The sequence below is a fragment of the Perissodus microlepis genome, chromosome 13 (assembly GCF_051167445.1).
Source record: "Perissodus microlepis isolate ML-2025 ecotype Zambia chromosome 13, ASM5116744v1, whole genome shotgun sequence".
In the NCBI taxonomy this organism is placed as follows: Eukaryota; Metazoa; Chordata; class Actinopteri; order Cichliformes; family Cichlidae; genus Perissodus; species Perissodus microlepis.
In genome coordinates, this window is record NC_140473.1 from 31,576,197 (window position 1) to 31,591,108 (window position 14,912).

Consider the following 14,912-nt stretch of genomic DNA (forward strand, 5'->3'; position numbering starts at 1 on the left):
TACCTTTATAAAGACACCCCAGCACCTAGTTACTGCACTTACTGAGGTCACTTTGAATCCTTTTACCCCGATGATTTGCTCACACTCTGTGTCAAAAACCTGACATGATTTCTGCTGAACCTCAGGTTTGAACCACTGATGTCAGCTATACAGCACAGATCCTGGTCTGGGGCAAAGCCACAACTAGTTTCTTTAGATTTTGCTCCCAAGGAGCCGGAATAAAGTTAAAGTGCTTTTGAGCCAAAGTTCTCCACCTTTCTAAAGAGTCTTTGGTCCAGTCCTTGTACCTGACCTATCAGAGGGGTGTTATTTGCTTATTAGGCCACTTAAATCTGACCTATGAATCATTAAAGCATAAAAAGACTCCTACCTCAAGTAACTAGTGTTGAGCCAATAAATGAGAGACGACTCAGCAAAGAAGCAGTTATAGATGGTGTCTTTAGGCTCTCTGTTAGCAGCAGCCTCTCACACAAACATCCTCTGTTTCCATTTCTTTATTGGCTTTGTGAAAAATGCCAAAGATGACACAGTTTGACATGTGATGATGATGATTCCCAAAGAGCTGTTAGTTGAAACTTGGCATATCTCAACATGCTGTGCAGCGTGTCCCTAAAATATTAAGGAAACTGGACAGAAGAAGAAGAAATGTGAGACCTAAAAACTCCCTGTAGATGAACAATATCTGAAAGTCACGTCTTTCATAAATGTGTCAGTGAAGGAGAAGCTGTCGGAGAAGGGAAACAGGAGGAAAGGCTGAGGTCTGAAAATGACACAAGAACTGAAGATGAGAGGAACAGGTGTGATGGAGAGATGGAGCCACATCATGGTCAGTTTGTACGAGGAGGTGAGGGGGAGGTCCAACAGTCTGCAGCCATCTGTGAAGCTGGGTGGAGGCTCTGTCATGGTTTCAGCTGCAGCTCAGTCAGAGCTGTTGGAGATCTTTGATAAACTGATGAATCACAGAGTCTGATCCACCACGCAGGAACATCTGGAAACATCTGACTGACAGCAGCTTCCTGTTCCAGCATGACAACGATGCAAACACACTGTCAGTGCAGTGAAAGCACACCTGGATCTGATAACACACAGCAGGACACCATCAGTCACGGATGGGCCTCAGCAGGACTGAAGCAGTGTGGGATCATCCTGACAGAAGAAGAAGCCTGGAGACGTCTTCCTGAGGATCCTCACAGAGCTGACAGACAGCTGCTCACACTGAGGGAAGGATGAAGCTGCTGCTGGTTTCTTCCTGTGCGGCTTTAATAAAGTCACAGTTACTGTGGATCGTCTCTCCAGCAGAAAAAATCCAGAAACTGAAAACAAGCAGCTAATCCCAGTGAGAAATATGTCCATGTGACTGCTGTCGGCTGCTCCTGCTTGGCCTCTGCAGGGTGAAAACACCGTTTCTCGACCCCTCCTGTGGAAATGCTGTGCAGCAGGCTGAACGTGGATTTGTGAGAGTCTTTTATTTGCTGTAAAGTGACTTAGTAAATAAAATAATGATGCAGGAGAGCAGGAGGAGAACAGACTGAATACGAGGACTGTAGATGAACACGAGGGAAATCAAATCAAACCCAGAATGCAAAAGTGCAAGAACAAAAACCGAGCTCAAAGGCCTCCTGAAAAAAGAAGAAGAACCAAAATGAAATCAGAGAATAATGAAGCTCAGTTCCAGGACCATGACATCTCCGGGTCTTTGCTGCCTCTTCTGGTCATTACAACACAGAGGGTTAACAGGGACTGTAGAACATCTGACTAGTATTGTTCATTAATGGGGATTTCCTATACCTGTTCAAAGTAGTACACTGTGCACGCACGCAGCGAGGGAATGTCTAGACCCGCCCCCCCGGGAGTCAAGCTGCTTGCATGTATTGTCTGCTCAGTGACATAGTAAACAAAGCTGCCAAGGAATCATGAATCCAGCGTCGTTACTACACATCAAACAGGGATGAGTTTGTCATCATTGTTGATTTGCAGTCTGCGCTGCTGCCTGTGGTTGTGTAACTGTCAGACTGCAAATCAGCACCTGTGACGGGTCTGAAGGTCACAACACACAACGAGTACACAAAGTTAAAAATGCTGCGTAATCCCCCACGCTTTCTCTATTTATACGCACGCGCACACACGCACGCACGCGCACGCACGCGCACACGCGCACACGCGCACGCACACACACACGCACACACACACACACACTGCTGGTGTAATACGCTCAGTCATGAGTCACTGGAGAGGAGACAAACTAAGTGTGTGTGTGTGTGTGTTTTTGTGTGTGTTTTGATGGATTGAAGGTGTTGTTGCTGGAAATATTTTGCAGAGCTGGTGGAAGATATTTGCGAGGTGGGCGGGGCTTGGCGTCAGCATCATGGAAATGTCTGTCTGAGCTCCTCTGCAGGACTTTGATTTATCCTTCGTCACATGTGCGAGGCGTCCACAGACTCACTGTCCAAACATCCACCACAGTCAGTAAGAATCTTATAATGAGGAAGAGGAGGGAGGAAAGGCAGCTCAGTGAGTTTTACCCAGCAGTCATCTTATTTGAACCCAGATCAGCCTGACGCATCCTTAAGTTTCACATTTCTGAGCAGAAGATTCAGAAATGTTACTGAAAATGAAACCAAACAGTCTGAGACTTCAGCAGCAGACACTCCTCGGAGCTTCTCCCAAGCAAGCCGGTCCTGAGTAAATGTGATTCTAATGACTCGTATGGTGATGATGCAGAAAATAAAGGAGTGTGTTACCTCAGCCAGGACAGGGAAATCTCAGCTCACGAGGTCAGGTGGGCTCAGCTTCTGGATCAGGTGGCAGTCAGAGGCCTCTGCAGTCGGACGCTGGGTTTGCAAAGCTCTCTGTAGGGACATGAAGTTTCTACTAAAAGTAAAAGAAATACATTTTTGTAGTCAAAAAACTGATGATGTCAGGAGGAATGACCACATGACCTGTGAGTCGTGTGAACCTGCCCTTTAACACCTGGGAGAACGGTGACGTTTGCAAGAAGGCGATAGAAAGTCAAAGAAGCTGTGTCATGCTGGACCAGCATTACACACACACACACACGCACACACACACACACACACACTGCAGGAGATCGATGTGCTGCGACACGAGCCAGGCTGTCGTGACTCAGCACTGAGTCTTTGGATCTTTTCCTCGTCTCTCTGCTCCTCAGCCTCAGCTTCGTCTTCCCCTCGTTTCATTTCTGCTCTGCACATTCGAGGCCTCAGTGTCGGCATTTTGGTCGCCTCTTTTTTTCCCTTTGACTCTCGCTGCTCTCCTTCTGCTCTCCTGAATTAATAAGAAAACAAACAGAGCTTAAAGCTCAGATTAATAACTGACCGTCCTCACAGACTCTCAGGGTACAATAAATGTTGGAGCCTTTTAACTGCAAATGTAAGAGAAATGATAGAAACGGCCGAGTGATGCAGTCCAGGATGGAGCTGTGAGTTCAGTCTCATAGTCAGCTGTTTCAGAGTAAACTGAGTGTTTTCATCCGCACGAATCACAGCTGAATTTAGGCTAATCTGGATTAAATCGCTGTGACCAGCTTTGCAGGTGTGCATGTGTACCTGTGTGCATGTGTACCTGTGTGCATGTGTACCTGTGTGCATGTGTACCTGTGTACCTGTGTGCATGTGTACCTGTGTGCATGTGTACCTGTGTGCACCTGTGTGCATGTGTACCTGTGTGCATGTGTACCTGTGTGCACCTGTGTGCATGTGTACCTGTGTGCATGTGTGCATGTGTACCTGTGTGCACCTGTGTGCATGTGTACCTGTGTGCACCTGTGTGCATGTGTACCTGTGTGCACCTGTGTGCATGTGTACCTGTGTACCTGTGTGCAGTGCCGTGGCTGAGCTGGTTAAAGCGCCTGTCAAATAAGGGTTCGAATCCTAGCAGCGCCTCAGTGCTGAGGCTTGTTTCTTTGGTTAGATAAACAGGCGAGAGTGAACAGAGAGGATGCTGGGTAAACAGTGCTCGCTGTGTTTATAGAGTGGTGGGAGTGTGTTTGTTCTGTGTGAGGCTTCATTCACTGCGACTGGACACAAAGGCTCCTCTGTCTGACCCCCTGAGTGTGTGTGTGTTTGCATAGAGGCACTTATGAGGACCCGTGACAGCGTCTCCACAGACGTCCTCAGCTCTGTTAACAGTGACAACTGCGATCGGCTCTTGCTGCTGCTTTCTTTTGTGCGTTAGCTTAAACTTGGAAAAAGTACAGCACCAAGGCACTGCTGGGATTCGAACCCAGGATCTCCTGTTTACTAGACAGGCGCTTTAACCATCTAAGCCACAGCGCCTTGCATGTGTGCGGATCACATGACCGCCTGCAGGAAGGTGTGGCCTTAAAGCTGGTCAAACTGTTTTCTGACTTCTTCAGTTTCAGACGACTTTGCCTCCGGGTGTGGAACGAAGAAAAGGTGAACGGCCCACGATCACCTCCCACCTCGCTGCCACGGTCACGGTTAAACCTCCGTCCATCCAACATCTCAGTTCAGCCTGTGTGTTTGGTAAAAAACATAATGATGACTGTAAAGGCTGCTGATGTTGGCCAGAAACATTAGAATTAATGCAAACTGATCAGTTAATAAAGCTCAGTGTCAAGTTAGAGAGGACATATTTATGGTCTTCACAAGGACACCGCTCGATAGGAGGCTGATAATAGTGCAGCAGCTGTTTCTAATAATAACAATAATAATAACAATAATAATAATAACAACAACAACAACACGCCTGTTGTTGAGAACATGCTTACAGTTGACATGATTCGACAGTTTTGCTGTGAGTGAAGCGTGGCACACGCCTCTCCTTTCAATGTCTCCTCTGCTCCTCTGGCGCCGGTGCCCACCTCTCAATTTCAAATCCATGTAGACATTGAGGGTTCTCGGGAGGGGCCGTGCTAACACCTGCTGCTCTCTGGCAGCAGCACCATGCTCTCCCGTGTTTTAAATGCACCTTAGAACAACACTACACATGAACAGCAACACTACACATGAGCGAGAGGAGGGAGGTTTGGGGTCTTCACACACCCCTGTTCTCTGCTGGCCATCGGGGCGGGGGGGCTGGGAGGAGGTGTTGGCCGTCCAATTGGGATCTGGGATGCGGGGCCTCCCTGCTGCTGCGGGGCCTGGGGCGGTCTGCTTGCCTCCACCCCGGGGGAAAGGGTAACATCTCCTGGGTCTAGGTGCCGTTTCCCCCTCCAGGGGCGAGGGTACCTGGACCTGGGGTATAGAGTTTGTTTGGGGAGTGTGATTGTGTGTACAGTGTCCATGTATGTCTATCCTTACGTTGGGTGAGTGCTGAGTATTTGTATATGTGTGCATGAGGGTGGGAATGCATGTTTGTGTCTGTGTCTATATGTCAGGTCGGGTCTTACACTCCACCTCTCTGGGAACTCCCCGGCCCTCCAAAGGCCTATCTCCCCTCACCACACTCCCTGCCGGTAACTGATGCCCTCAGGGGTCGGTGCGTTGGTGGTTCTTGGGGTCCGGGGCTGGGCGCTCAGGTATGTACCAGCTCACTCCCAGTGACTACCTGGCGGGGCCTGGTGCCTGTTGCTCGGTCAGGCCTCTTCCGGGGCAAAGGGGGCCCTCGGGCCTCCGGGCCTGCGGCTCGGTTCACTCTGGCACAGCTGGCTGCCGGCAGAGCCACCACCACTGCAGCCCCCTCTGGCTTCTGCTCCGTGGCTACTGGGTGACCCCTCATCTTGGGCTCTCCTCAGCTCTTCCCAGGAGGGTGGCACGGATGCCCGTCCGGTGGTCCTCCTTGGGCTCTCGCACTCTGGGGCCTCTGGATGTCTGGAGCCTGGATCTCCTCCATGCCTGCTTCATGCCCTGGGGGCGGGGCTATGGCTCTCTACATCCTCTAGCAGACCATTACATGGGGAAACCTTTTGAATACAAGCGGGCTGATCCACACAGGTGTGCACACGGGTGTTCACTGTTCATAGACATAAACTACACCTTTATTGGCTGCTATTTCCAAGCACATTGTGCGCTGTCGGTCCTGCTTGCTACACAACAACATTCAATATTTAGTATTTACTGCTGTTTACACTTAATAAATAAAATAAAAATAAATAACAACAACAAAGGTCGATCAAATGGACCAATATGTCAAGGCCGTGATGATCCATTTGGCAAAGTAAATCCATTGGGTATCCTTGTTGGTCTGCTAAGGAGCTAATAAAGGAAGCACTTTCCTTAGACGTGCAGATGCTTTATGGTGACTTGTGTCAGACGGGGTCCACCTAAACACACCAACACTCTGATCTCTGTGTTAGTGTGGGAGGTTGTGAGGCATCCACGATTTAAACTGGGGTAAAACCAGCAATCAAACCAGTAAAGGACACCTGTACAGTTTTAGGGGACCACACTCTGACAGCGGCACTGCTGGGATTTGAACCCAGGACCTCCTGTTTATAAAACAGGTGCTTTCACCTGCTCAGCCACAGAGCTGCAGTCAGCTGACCTGACAGCTGGTCATCAATCAGGATTCATCTGTAAAGTTGGACATGTTGAAAATGAGCAGGTATTTTGAACATGACATCAAAGTGCTCGTTACGACAGCGGCTTTCCTTAGGAGGAAAAACCTTCTGACCAATAAGACGCCGATGTCACGACTGTGATTCTGGACGTATTAACAGTGACATCATCAGTGATTGTGTCACTGTGCAGGTCACAGAAAACCAGCCTCTACACAAACAGCACTTCCTGAGAGAAACTACCTGCTGAGCCACGTTTGCAGAGCCACAGTTAACGACAGCTTTCAGGCTTTATGCACAGCTGGAACTTGAACCCTGAAACTCTGCATCTGCACAACAGCTGCAAGGCACTGCTGGGATATGCACCCTGTTTACTAGCCAGCACTTTAACCAGCTGACCCACAGCGCCACAGTCTGTAAACCTGTCACAGATGAGGAAAGGTCCAAAGGTTCATCTCTGCTGTAAGGCTGACACTTTAACCAGTGACGTCACAGCTCCTCAGCTGTCACAGGTTAGATTCAGTCACTGCACCATCTTGTGGTAGAAATCAGTATTGCACCAAAGAACAGCCAGGCCCTGCTTCGACTTCAGTTAAGTCATCAGTACTCAGACTCCTCTCAGGCTGTCTCAGGCTGTCGTGCACCTGCTGATGTTTGTAACTTAGTTTCACCTACAGTCTGTAAATCTGCCTCCATCAACACCAACGAGAGTAAAAGCTTGTTTGGACCTCATCCTCCTTTTCAGCCACTGAAACACAAGCAGCCACATGAAAACCTCAGTAACTGATGCTGGGTTTGGATGTAGGCGTCCAGCTCAGTATCTCTACAAGTGCCTGTGTTGGCTCACACATGTGTCTGAGCTCCTGCAGCATGGAGCAAAGTCAGGTTTCAGACCATCATGTTTGCAGAGGCGTGGTTAACACATCCCCACCTACAGTCTGTAAGCAGACATGACTCACAGTACATACACTGCCTGGATCAAACTGAAAGTACAGCGCAGACACAGACGTGTTTATAGTATCTGACATACCATCGGTAATCCAGCTGAACAGATGACGCCAGCGTCCTCATCAGGGGGGCGGTCTAACTGTCTGCAGACCACCTCAGCATCATCTAAGTCCCAGCCATCATCACAGATTGTTCCCCAGGAGCCACGCTGACAGAGTCCCAGTCTTCCAGAGCACCGAGTCGACCCAGACCCAGCTAATCTGAACAGAAGATGACTGACCTGCAGCAGAAAATGTCTGAACAGTTGATGCTATAATTTAATTAAATGTGTTGAATTAAAGCTGAAAGTTCTGAGTCGTGCAGTAAAACCTCCAAACTCACAGCAGAAATCACAGAGACAGAGATATTACAAACAAACAGGAACTTTTATTTCACCCCAAACCTCAGAGTGTAGCGACACGATTACAGCCTCAGAGCTCTGAAGTGTTTTTATTCCACAAACCTGATCTGGGACCTGCTTACTGTGACCTTTGACTCTGAGCTGTTCACCATGAAACACTGAGGTCATAAGGTCATACTTTAACTCTGCAAAGTTACACACTCCTCACCACAGACACGGAGGATTTCTGTGGAGGCGTGGCTGCCATCTGCTGGTGATTTTGTGTCATTGTTCCTTTGATCTGCTGGCAACGGGTGTTTGTTTTATTTATCAGAGCTTCTAAATGTTGCCTCTTACTTTTTTACCTGGAGCCAAACAGTGTGCAGACTTTTCCTCTGACCTTTCACAGCTCCATGATAACAGCCACCCAGCACAAACCTGCTGAAGATGTGACTGACACACAAACAAGGCTGAGCTTTGATGTGAACAAAAAGTCAAAGCTGTTCACTCGTACATTTTGTAAACATTAAAAACTCAAACTGAGTTTACACAAATAAGGTTTACATGCAAAGATGGAAGTACTCCATCTGTTATATGTCTGTAATGCAGACTGTTATGATGTTTCTGTTAGTTCAGCTTCAAACTAGAAACTGATTCTGGACTTGAGTAACTGCATGGATATCAGTTTGTTCAGTTCTACTGTTTCATAATAATAAATGACTATGAATAAAAAAGAAGCAGTGCAAACAAAACACAACAAACCACTTTAGTTATGGATCACATACACTGCCTACCTGTGACAGAGGTTAATAACAGATATGATTCAATGCAGAGAGGTCTGTTAATACATAGTGAGTGAAGAAGAAACACCCAATGCATCATGGGAATCCCCCGGCAGCCTACGTCTATTGCAGCATAACTAAGGGAGGATTCAGGGTCACCTGGTCCAGCCCTAACTATATGCTTTAGCAAAAAGGAAAGTTTGAAGCCTAATCTTAAAAGTAGAGATAGTTTCTGTCTCCTGAATCCAAACTGGAAGCTGGTTCCACAGAAGAGGGGCCTGAAAACTGAAGGCTCTGCCTCCCATTCTACTTTTAAATACTCTAGGAACAACAAGTAGGCCTGCAGAGCGAGAGCGAAGTGCTCTAATAGGGTGATATGGTACTACAAGGTCATTAAGATAAGATGGGGCCTGATTATTTAAGACCTTGTATGTGAGGAGCAGGATTTTGAATTCTGGATTTAACAGGAAGCCAATGAAGGGAAGCCAAAACAGGAGAAATATGCTCTCTCCTTCTAGTCCCTGTCAGGACTCTTGCTGTAGCATTTTGGATTAGCTGAAGGCTTTTCAGTGAGTTTTTTGGACATCCTGATAATAATGAATTACAGTCGTCCAGCCTGGAAGTAATAAATGCATGAACTAGTTTTTCAGCGTCACTCTGAGACAGGATATTTCTAACTTTAGAGATGTTGCACAAATGGAAGAAAGCAGTCTTACATATTTGTTTAATATGTGCATTGAAGGACATGTCCTGGTCAAAAATGAATCCAAGGTTCCTCACAGCGTTACTGGAGGCCAAGGTAATGCCATCCAGAGGAAGAATCTGCTGAGACCATATTTCTAAGATTTTCAGGGCCGAGTACAATAACCTCAGTTTGATCTGAATGAAGAAGCAGAAAGTTAGCGGCCATCCAGGTCTTTATGTCTTTAAGACATTCCTGCAGTTTAACTCATTGGTGTGTGTTATCTGGCTTCATGGACAGATAGAGCTGGGTGTCATCGGCATAGCAGTGAAAATGTATGCTATGTCTTCTAATGATGCTGCCTAAGGGAAGCATGTATAATGTAAACAGAACTGGTCCTAGCACTGAACCCTGTGGAACTCCATAATTAACCTCAGTGTGTGAAGAGGACTCTCCATTTACATGCACAAACTGGAGTCTATTAGATAGATATGATACAAACCACTGCAGCACAGTACCTGTAATACCTACAGCATGTTCTAATCGCTCTAATAGGATATTATGGTCAACAGTATCGAACGCTGCACTGAGGTCTAGCAGGACAAGCACAGAGATGAGTCCACTGTCAGAGGCCATAAGAAGATCATTTGTAACCTTCACTAAAGCTGTTTCTGTGCTGTGATGAGCTCTGAAACCTGACTGAAACGTTACTCTCAATGAGTAACGTAACGGAATACTTTGGATTACTTAATATATTATCATGCTTTTTACAACTACATGAATGTACTGTTGCTGTGTGATTTATTACTATTACTGAAGGCTACTCTCCATACCAACACCAACCAGATGTTTAAATCTTAATATAAATGAGTAACAGTAGGTGGACATTAGGTAAGGCTGCACTTTTTGCAGTGATCTCGTATAGAAAACTATTCCACGCTTCCTATAAAACAGGTCAGCGGCTCCGAACCGTAGTAAAGGGACCTCTGGCTAATACGTCGGGTTCGTGTCGGCTCGTAGCTGAAAACTAGCTTTACTTTGTCTGGGTCAACTTTGCTAGCGAGAGACAGAGAGAGGCGTTGAAAGGCTGCTGCAACAGGACTTATTGTTTCAGAGGAAACACGAACACAGCGTACAGTCGAGTCTTAATAGCTTACTTACAGCTGGGCTACACCGCCCATCAGGCTGCATGCTTTAGCGCTATGCCTGTAACACTGCCTGTTGCCTTCATATTAAATCATTTTTTGAGCACTGATTTTTAAAAATATTTGTTTACATCATTATGCTGCTGCAAGTAGAGGTGACATGGGCCGTGAGATTGAGACCCAGACATTAGAGCCTCTTAATGCGCGTTTTGTTTGGGTTTCCACCGGCGTGGAATTACCAAAAACAGAGAGGGCATAGCCGAACATATGAAACAGGAAAGTACCGCCATGTAATCCCTTTATTTAGACAAAGTAACTGTATTCTGAATATCACCTTTTTAAACGGTAACTGTAACAGAATACAGTTACTCATATTTTGTATTTTAAATACGTAACGGCGGCACATGTACTCTGTTACTCCCCGACACTGGCTGTGTGGCACACAAATGAACAGAAATGTTCAAAGGTTTTTTTTAATCCAACCAGTAAACTGATTAACATGTTCAAACAGTACAGACATCTGTGTCACGTAGCAGAGAGATGGTAGGTGTGAAAAACTGAGAGGTCTGGGTTTGTGATGCCGCTACAGTTTATCTGCTTCTTTCTGTCAGTGTGACTTCTGGTGGGAGTTTTGTGGTTTTACTGCAGTATAAATGAGAACACCAGCTGATGTTTTTTCCTGTGAAGTTGGTTCACGAGGCTGGCCATTTTAATAAACATGTTCCTTCATGTTCTGCATTTTAATGCCATTAATTCAGAGCTCTCCCATCATGACTCCTCATTGGAAACTTTTGGTTTTACATCTACAGGTCAGCAAAGGATGAGTGTCTTAGACTAGAGTGGATGTTTACACACCTGCTGTTAATATTTCCATCTACAGACAGGTTCATTTAGACAGTGACACTTTCATACAAGCCTCCATTATCACAGTAATTGAACAGTTTACTGAAGAACAGTTTCATGGCTGCGTGAATATAGAGAAGGAGAGAAACAGCTGGTGGTCTGAAGCATACCACATCACATGTCAAACATGGTGGAGGTAATGTTATGGCTCGGGCCTGTACGGCTGCAGTGGAAGTGGGTCACGGTTTATTGATGTTGTGACTGCTAATCGAAGCAGCAGGATGAACTGTGACGTGTGACCTTTGCTCTCCGCTCAGAGTCACGCAAAAGCTGCAAAACTGATCGGACAGAGCAGGTGGAGTATGAGCCAAAGCAAACTGTAAAAGCAAATAAAGTAAAGAAATGGAATGTTCTTAATGAAATTATGAAGTTTGACAGTTGAAGATTGTACACACGTGTATTTTCTTCCATATACGGCATTAAATATGACACGTGTGTGGCTTAATGTCCACTGTATTGTTCGCTGCTGTGCAAGAAAGCAGGAAGTGTCTTAAAGCCACAGTGTTCAGTCTTATCTGTAGCTTTCTGCCACTGACAGCTCATTTCACTCTTGTGTGTCTCAGCCATGTGGACACAGCAGACAAACTTCTTCTTTTTGGCCACAGGTGAGATGCATTTGACATCACTGAGTAGTTTTCTTATCTCAGCATGTTTCACTTTACAGTCCAGAGAATAATCAGCCTTGTTTCTCTTTTCTACAGTCTCTTGTGTGTCAGCTGCTGCAGGTCAGTCGTGTTTGACAAAATGAGTCTAAATGATAAAGTTTGGTGTAAATAACATGACATAAATACTGTGCACGCTCTTCTTTCTTCTGTTAGGTGGTCAGATCAGATTAGCTGGGTCTGGGTCAACTCGCTGCTCTGGAAGAGTTGAAATCTATCACAGTGGCTCCTGGGGAACAATCTGTGACGATGACTGGGACTTAAAAGATGCTGAGGTGGTCTGCAGACAGTTAGACTGTGGAACAGCACTGAGAGCCACTACAGATGCTCACTTTGGTGAAGGAACTGGGCCGATCTGGCTTCATTATTTGGTCTGTGCAGGAACTGAAACGTCTCTACGTAAGTGCGATCATGGAGGCTTTCGGCAACAAGACTGTGGACATCATGAGGACGCTGGTGTCATCTGTGTAGGTGAGAGATGTTTGGATTACGCACGGTGTGTCAGATACTGTAAACGCATGTTTTTGGCTGCACTGTACATTAAACAAATCTGTTTTATCATCCAGCAGTTCAGGTATGAAATGTTTCCTATTCAATATGAATGCAGCTGTAATCCACAGAGAAAAACATCCACTGTTCTCTAAGCTATAAAACTGAAAATAACTTTGTCCACACAGCTATGTTATAATTATGTGACACCCGTCCCACGCTCTATTGAGAGGGGCCCTGGGCTCCTGTTGTTACTTAGTGCTGATTCCCCCTTTCTGATGCTTGTGAAATGAAATATGCACTAAACTACACTATATGGAAATAAACCACACACTAGCAGGTTAATAAAGTTAACACTGCTTTAGTGACTGATTAGTTCCAAAAACACAAAAGAAAAGAAGTAAAATTAATAAAGTTGGTTGAGCAATGGTAAAGTATTTAACATCAACTGAAACCAAATAATTAAATAATAGTGTGGGCCCACTCTGTCACGGCTGTGGCAGCAGTCGTGTGGTGTAGTGAAGGAAGGACCCAAACTGCACTGGCTGTGATGCGAGTGAGCTTTATTGCAGAAGGTGAACACAACAAAGTGAGGGCAAAACTAAAACACAACCTAAACTGTGAACAACTAAAGAACAAACCTCAAACCACAGAAACACGGGATGAAGAGCAAAAATGGCACGGAGAATGTTGGGCAGAGAGACGCAGAAATTACACCAGGTTACACAGACGACGCGACAAGGAACACAGGCAGGCACACACTATGAATACACACAAGGTAAGGAGGGAATGACACACCACAGGGGAACACAGCTGAACCTAATTAGACAAGACAAGGAAGTAAAACAGAATACAGGACCTTCAAAGTAAAACAGGAAACACAGGGAAGTGTCCAAAACTCAAAAACACTGGGTCACCAACACAGGGCCATGACACACACACTCTCACTGACACACACACCTTAACTGCAACAGTCTTTCTGTTAGCAAACACCTCGTTGCAGGCCTGAGTCGTGGCTCGGGTGCGTTGGGACTAGGGATGGGTATCGTTTAGGTTTTATCCGATACTGGTGCCAAACCGGTACTTTTGAAACGGTGCTCGAACCGGTGCTGAAAGAATGGAAAAAACACAAACTTTGTCCAAAAACCTCTCATGTTTAGCTGTTTTCCACTTTTTCTTTGGTCATTTTAGCCTTTTTGGCCAGGGTGAAGGGAGCATCTGCCATCAAACAAGAAGACAGCCGCATGTAACTACGACGGTGTTTGCTAGTTCACCTTACGTGCATTAATGTAATAACGTGGTTAGCCTACTCAACGTAAATTACACACGAACAACATTAAGCTACTCACGCAGAGAAGAACGGCTGCTGCTGCATCATCATCCTCATCATTTCTGCTACACTGGCAGGGCTAGGGGCCAGGACTCTCCTCTTCGGGTTCTTGGGGGATGTTGCTAACTCCGGGTCCGATAACAGGCACCACACCCGCAGTAGATGTGCTCGGTGTGAGGTCTCGCAGCAAGCTATCAAATACGGCGCATTTCTCGGCTTTTAAAAAACGCTATGCGTCGCCAGGTGTTTCATCAGATTCGAGGCGTTACCTCCTTTGCACAGTATCAGCTTAAAGCACTTGTTGCAGGCTGCTGAGTTTGCATCTTTTGCTGTGAAGTACAGCCAGACTTTGACCGCTTCGCTTTGGGCATTTTTAATCTGTAGCTCTGCTCTAAAAGAACGTACGTACCTGGACCCGCCTACTATCCTTGCAAAGGTAAAATGATTGGCTAGAATCCAAAGTGTATGACATCTCAGGAAAATAAAGCACCGAAATGTGCGCTGCTTTTCAGTCTGGTTACTACCGTTTATGTCAGAACCGGTGCCACCCATCCCTAGTTGGGACCTAAAACAACATGGTAAATGGTCTGATTCTTATACAGATCTTTTCTAGTCTCCCGGAGTACTCAAAGCACTGCATACAACATGCTACATTCACCCAGTCACACAAGCACTTTCTCTAACCACATTCACACACATTCACACTCTGATGGATGCATCTGAGCAACTTGGGGTTAGTATCTTGCCCAAGGATACTTGGCATGCAGACTGGAGAAGCCAGGAATCGAACCACCAACCTTCCCATCAGTAGGCACGCTGCTCTACCTCCTGACCTACAGCCACCCATAATGACAACAATGACATACACATATGTTCGTTGTGTTTTGTGTTCAGGGGTCAGGCTAGCTGGGTCGACTCTGTGTTCTGGAAGAGTTGAAATCTACCACAGAAACTCGTGGAGAACAGTCTCTGATGATGGCTGGGACTTCACTGACGCTCAGGTGGTCTGTAATGAGCTGGACTGTGGAACACCAGTTAATGTCACGCACTTTGGTGAAGGATCCGGAGAAATCTGGTTTGATAATGTGACGTGTTCAGGAAATGAAACATCTCT

At 46.1% G+C, this 14,912-nt stretch overlaps 2 non-coding genes across 2 annotated transcripts; both read right to left on the reverse strand.

Moving 5' to 3' along the window:
- Positions 1-4,221: 4,221 nt before the first annotated feature.
- trnat-agu (transfer RNA threonine (anticodon AGU)) lies at positions 4,222-4,295 on the reverse strand. Its single transcript has one exon. It is a non-coding gene; the product is annotated as a tRNA-Thr (tRNA).
- Positions 4,296-6,378: 2,083 nt separating this feature from the next.
- trnai-uau (transfer RNA isoleucine (anticodon UAU)) lies at positions 6,379-6,452 on the reverse strand. The gene has a single exon. It is a non-coding gene; the product is annotated as a tRNA-Ile (tRNA).
- Between the last annotated feature and the right edge of the window lie 8,460 nt (positions 6,453-14,912).